Genomic DNA, 6,826 nt, shown 5'->3' with positions numbered 1-6,826 from the left:
GCTGTGGTTTGTGTTGTTGTGTGTCTGTGCTCAATTCTTGGAATCATATCTCTTGAGTCGTTTCAGCTCCTGGTTTGTACCCTGACATTAACTCTCTCTCTCTCCCCCCCCCCCCCCCCCCCCGCCCCCTTCCCCCTGTGTTATTTCCCCACCCTGCCCCCTCATTCTCTGATTCCACGTGTACAGTGTGGGCAATTTATCAGAGCTGCTCAGCTTGAAATTAAGTTCAATTTAGAACAATGCTCAAAGACACTATCATCATAACCTGAGATCAAACGAGGCATCAAGCAATATGTTAAAGGCAGCTAAACATCCAACGTTCTTAATACATGGATTTTGCTATTGGAATGCAGCTTTTGCATAGTTGGGTTCTCTCTTCTCTTGCCGCTAGAACAATTGCACACTTGCAAAGCAAGTAACAGAAACACAATCATATTAGGAAGTTAAGAGATTTTTTGAGGTGCTTACAGAGCAGAGAACAATGCTGTAAGTAGATTTGTGGAAGGTGCTCAGACATTAAGCAAACAAAGTACTGACAGTTTAGTGGGAAAACAAAAAACGGTTATTAGATGCATGAATGCAAAGTGCGATTAGAGGCATTGACATAAGAAATGTAATGGAACAATGTTGTTTATATTATATGGGGCCATCAAAAGGAAAGGGGGGAAGGAGGGGTTTGTGTCAGAGAGGCTTTTATAAGCGTTGCAACATAGTTTTGGCATAGCACATAGACAATAATTTGCCTACATGAAGCACGTGCACTAGGAGACCAGTACAAATCTCTCTTTTGTTGTGATTAGTAGTTGGAGAAATCCTGAATAAGGGGCTTGCATCACTGCAGTGCCATCCTCATTTGGGGAATGCGCTTAAGGATTCTTTTTAGATGATGCCTTTCATCGCATATGCCTTCAAAGTGATGCTACTTTGGGATATGGCGTGGAGGAGGTTCTCTCATGCAGGCCAATGATATTGAAACAGAGAATGTGTGTTCTGTAAGCAAAAATTAGAAGGGAGATATGTAATTATAGGTTGTCAAAATGCAGCTTTGGAAGGGGCAATTAGCAAGATCTGAAAGGCGAGACACTGAGGAATACACAATGGGAAAATATGCCAAGGAATACACAATGGGAAAATATGCCAAGGAATACACAATACGCAGTTAACTGGCTGATGGAGAGCTGAACTTGAGGAGAAAATGAGAAGTTGGTAGAAAAAGTGTGAAAAGTGCTCTCACATGAAAGGGAATATTAGAAACAATAAGAGAATATATCAAAGGTGTATTGATCAAAGCTTGTAGCCAATCATATAGGGATTGTTACAAAGATCTCTTGAAGAAAGTGACGTATGAAAAGAAGAGTCCCTAGATAGAGCTTGGTTCCGATCATCAAGATAGTCCATACTGCCCAAAAGGTGAGCAATGTCACCCAATAAGAGCTATAACATTGGTATAAGGTGTGGGTTGCATCTGAAAAATGAGAAGTCAGATTTAAATCAAACGGTATGAAACTTGAGATATCTATTCCTTATAGCTTGCCATATTGGAGCTCCTTCAAGATTGCACGTCTTTGAAATCCCATGCATATGTTAGAGTACATAAGGGAGGCATATTGGAGCATATAATCAATGAGAAGGATATAGGGGCTTCAAGAAAAGATCTTCAATACCAATGGCTAAAATAGAATAGTTAAGGTAAGAATAATGGCTATAAGAACACCTATGGGTTATGGAGCACTTGCTTTCAAAGCATGACAAATTATTTGGCATAATCATTGTCTCCAATTTTGGTGGACATGAAAAATGGTGTAGACATAAAGCTAAGTGTTGGTAGACATGATGTGAAAAAAGGAAGTTCTATTAAGAGTATATGACTTTTGTATTCCCATGGAAAATGCAACTCCTTGATTGATAAATGTTTGCCTATTTCAATTGTTCAGTTAGAACATGGTGATCTTCATTTTTTATGGAATAAAAAAAAGTGTAAGCCACAACACAAAAACTCTTAAAAACATAATGAATCATATTCAAAGTTTATTATGACAATGTAAGTTAGATGTAGTTGGCATACAATTGGGCATTTGGTATTTTGTAGCCATGTGCAAAGGATAAGCAGGAAGGGAGAAAAAGTGATGCCTCTCAAGGTACGGGATTACATCTTTGAAATTTGAAATGTGCAAGTATACTTGGTTTTCACATGGAAGCAATATGAACTCGCACGAAAGGAAGTATGTACTATGTACGATAGGTTTGAGAGTAGTTACAATTTAAGTTTAACCCACTCCACCACTCAAAATGATTTTTGGTCTAAGTGTCTTGTTGTGGTGGAGGTAGCATAATAAAATCCATTTTGCAGGTTCCAATGATAGCATTGAACTCAACGATGTGATCATCTTTGAGACGCTTGCTTATTTTTGTAGCTCCTGTTGTTTGGAGTTGACCATTTTGTGAGAAGAGAGGAGTTGAATCACACATTTTACCTTCTCGTAAAAGTCCTTTTGTCAAGGTTTCCTTCATGGTATCCTTACCTCCCTAGAAGATTTGTCAAGCACATTTCAACAAAATTTTTATTTGTTGACTTTGAACTATACTTCTTGCTCTTGTCACTTTTCTCTTTTTGTAAGCCGTACAAGTGTTGTGTGAATACATTGTGGAATATGGTTTGTTAGTTCACACTTGAATACATTAGTATAATCGTATGACACCAAGGAGGATATTGTAGTGTTTCACATGTGAACATGAGCTTGAAAAGCCTTGCAATAGATCATCAGAAACTGTTGGCTATTCTAAACTTTGATAGATCATGGGTTGTTTTAGATTGTGGTCACTAGAGTTCTGCAAGGTTACACCCTCAGCATGTGGAAAGCAATTGCATTGTCAGATGCATAGATAGAATAAACATACGGAAAAGCCAAAACAACTACATCAACATGGATATTCAATCATAAATTAGTTTGCATACTCATTGAAAACTTACAATAGATTCCATGGAAATATTACACAGTTAATACTACTTTGTTATTTGTAGAAAGCAAATACAATTCAAAAAAGGATTGACACTTAAATAGTTCAAAAATACCTGTGCACGTAGCGTTGTAAATACAAAAAGAATGTAATCTGTAGAATGAGGTAGCAACAATACTAACAATATACATATTTAGTATGGATTCATCCATTATAGCATGTAAACACACTAGATAGTGAGAATCTTGGCATCAAGCTACTGTATCTATGATACACTTAGATATGAAGGGTATAGAGTACTTTCCAACTAGTAGTCCTCATTATCTAATGAAACACAAAAAGAGAGATTATTTGGTCATAACAGTGGTTTGGTAAGAGATTTTACAATCGTTTGGTAGATTTGGATCTAGTGCTTGAAAAACTTAAAGGCAAATAGGATCCGCCCTTCTGTTATCCTTTGTGCTCCTAGGTACCAGCACACAATGAGGTGAACTACTAGGAACATGAAAAAAATGATTTTCTCCTAAACATAGGGTAAGTTGGATGATTATGCAGCTTACTAAAACTATCCATTGTTTGTAGGTTGAAGAAAGCCTTGTATGGCTTGAAGCAAGCACCCAGAGCATGGCCTGACAAGATAGGACATTATCTTGTCACTATTGGCTTTCAAATTTCCAAGGCAGATTTCTCACTTTATGTGAGAAAAACAAAGAAAGGCATTACGCTGCTTGTCATTTATGTTGATGATTTGATCATCATAGGTGATAGTGCTGAAGATATCCTTCATGTGAAAATGCTATTGAAGCAGAAGCTTGAGATGAAGGATTTGGGAGAGTTGCGTTACTTCTTGGGCATTGAGGTGATTAGATCTGCAAGTGGGATATGGCTCTTGCAGAGGCAGTATGGATTGGACATGCTGTCCAAATATGGGATGACGAGCTGTAAGCCTATTTCAGTTCCTTTAGAGCAGAATGTGAAGTTGAGCACAGGTGCAAGTGAGCTTCTGGAAGACCCTACTATGTACAGACGCATAGTAGGAAGTTTGATTTATATGACTATTACCAAGCCAGATTTGAGCTATGCTGTTGGGTTGGTAAGTCAGTTTATGCAGGCTCCAAGGAAATCGCATTTGGATGCAGTTAGACACATACTGAGGTATGTGAAGTCCACATTGCATTATGGACTATTTTATGAGATTGGGGTTCATATACAATTGCATGGATACACTGATGCTGATTGGGCTAGTAGTATTTCTGATAGACGATCTACCAGTGGATATGTGTTCTCTTTTGGGAGTGCTACAATCACTTAGAGCAGCAAGAAACAGCCTACAGTTGCCTTGTCGAGCACAGAGGCTGAGTACAAGGATCAGCAATGGTTGCATGTGAGGTAGCTTGGTTGCATAAGCTACTTTATGATATGCATCAGTCTATAGATGGGCCAGTTGTCATTTATTGTGACAACATGAGCAATATACACTTGGCAAATAACCCAGTCTATCATGCTAGAACAAAGCACATTGAGGTGCATTATCACTATGTGCGGGAGAAGGTTCTAGTAGGTTTTATTGATCTAGTTTATGTCAGCATAGAGGATTAGGTAGCTGACATATTCACGAAGGCATTGGGCACAAAGAAGCTGTGCAATTTCAGAGACCTGCTTGGTGTGCAGGAATTGGGATTGAGCTCGAGGGCGAGTGTTGAGATATCGAGCTCCATTCGTGATATGCCAGGGTGATCGCTATCCATTTATGTCACCGACTTGTTAGCTGCAGATGCGGTTGGTACACTGCCCATGAATAATAGCTGGATGACAGCTATTTTTATGTACTTTAGTTAGTGGCTCAGTTAGTATGCCACCTAGGTTAGCTGAGTTTGGTTTGAGACCCACATATAGGGTTCACCTATTCCTTTTGTACTTAGAGAGAGTTCTTTTGGCTTTCACAACTAAGAAGAGGAAAATTGTTTTCAGCCTCCACCTTTGTGTATATTCCCCCATTGTGTATGTGAGAAAGCTGCAAGTGAGACTCCTTACTTCTATCCCACTCTCTTCACATCATGTTGCTAACATAAGGCATGACTACATGGTGAGATAAATATATTTAAATCCTCCTCACCAATGTACTTGCCACATGTGTGTGAGTCTCCACATACAATACCAATGGAAAATCTTTTGAAGGCCACTTGGGTAGACCCAACTTGACAATCAAATGATCATGAGGCTAAAGCAACATCTCAACAAAATGAGACCGCCACACTATGCCCTTTTTCTTTTTGATCAAAGCAACCTATTTTTAACATGAAAATCGACAAAAAATTGAACATCAACAGAAGTTTTTAGTCACTTATCATGTTCTATGCCAACTGTTAGATTCCTTACTACCTAGTAATGATGCTACTATTTCTCCTTTTTGTCTAGCTCTCCAAACTAGCTCATGACTTTCAAAGCAACTCTACATTCCAAAATCTTAGCTTCTAAAAACTTAGTGGTCTTATCTTCAACAAATTTTAGCTTCTCCTCAAGGCTTTGAGTTGTGTTTCCACATGCTGACAACTTCCATAACATCCTCACTCTAATACAAAATAGCCTTTGCCCTATTCAGTAAAAGAACTGCATGCCCTACATCTAATCTTGCCTCCTCAAGCTTTTCTTGATTACTCTCTACCACCCTTTTCAATACATCCATATCTTCTAAGGTGTATTATGCATAGTTGACCATCACCACACTATCTTTTCTTCATACTCACCTTAATGCTCCACTCTTTGATCGAATTCTATGTCATCAGATACAGTCTTGCATCCTTTTTGTGATGATGACTTTCTTGTCCATCTACTACACGTTATCATTGGTCGAATGAGTAAACTCAGCTCAAGCAACCCTATAACTTTGACCTCTCATCTGTAGTGAAGGCTACCTTACTATTCTTGTAGACAAACCCACATCTCTTGGCTTGATTTGGTCAAGTCTAGGTGTCTCAAAAATTATCAGCCAATGTTTGATTCTACAACTTGGTCAACTTTCTTGTGCACTTCAATAGCAATAGCCGATATTCCTCATGGAATTCTTATTTGTCATGGAAAAGTATTCTCACTTATGGTAAATTCTCAATGAATTGCCAACATAAACACGAGCACCGGTGTGTTGATGCACCTATTTGCAAAATTTAAACATGCCTCATCAACACAATCCACAAACACTAGTGCCTTCTTTGCACATGGCAGATGGAAGGATACAAATCATAGATGGAAGGAAATGCCCTCAAGTGTAGTAGGTTATCAACACAAATCACAAATGAAACAAGTTGCATGCAAGTGAAGTAGGTCAAGGGATGTGATAATTTTTCCCTCAAGCAAAGTAGGTTGTCAACATTTAGCATAGATCTAGGAAGCTAACTTGCATGTGAAGTAGGCAATCAATTGTCCTTACATGTGTGAGAGTGCTGCCATCATGCATTGGAGTAGGGTTGCCATCGTGCATACAATCTTTATGCTTTTTTTTAGAGTCCCTCTTTATCCAAGTGAAAAAAGTGGTCCACCTTACCATGCACCCACCCAATTGGCACTAGGAAGCCATATATATATATTTTTTCCTTCTTCTATAGTGCAAGTATTGTAATATTTAGGTCCTCTTTGGTTCTCCATACTTGGTAAATGGCACAAGATTGCCATTACCAAGAATACTTGGTATTGTAATATTTAGGTCCTCTTTGGTTCTCCATACTTTGGTAAATGGCACAAGCTGCCATAAAAGTATGTTTATTTCTTTTGTGGATTGGCTAGAAATCCACTTTATAGTATCCATGTATATTTGTTTCTTGCACTAATTTAGTTACTCACAAATGACCTACTATTCATAACATGCCATGAA

The sequence above is a fragment of the Dipteris shenzhenensis genome, chromosome 28, assembly GCF_047967505.1.
Source record: "Dipteris shenzhenensis isolate YYH24624 ecotype China chromosome 28, Dip_SZ_1.0, whole genome shotgun sequence".
NCBI classification, from domain to species: Eukaryota; Viridiplantae; Streptophyta; class Polypodiopsida; order Gleicheniales; family Dipteridaceae; genus Dipteris; species Dipteris shenzhenensis.
The sequence above is the reverse complement of the archived record's forward strand: the minus strand, read 5'-3'. Positions refer to the sequence as shown.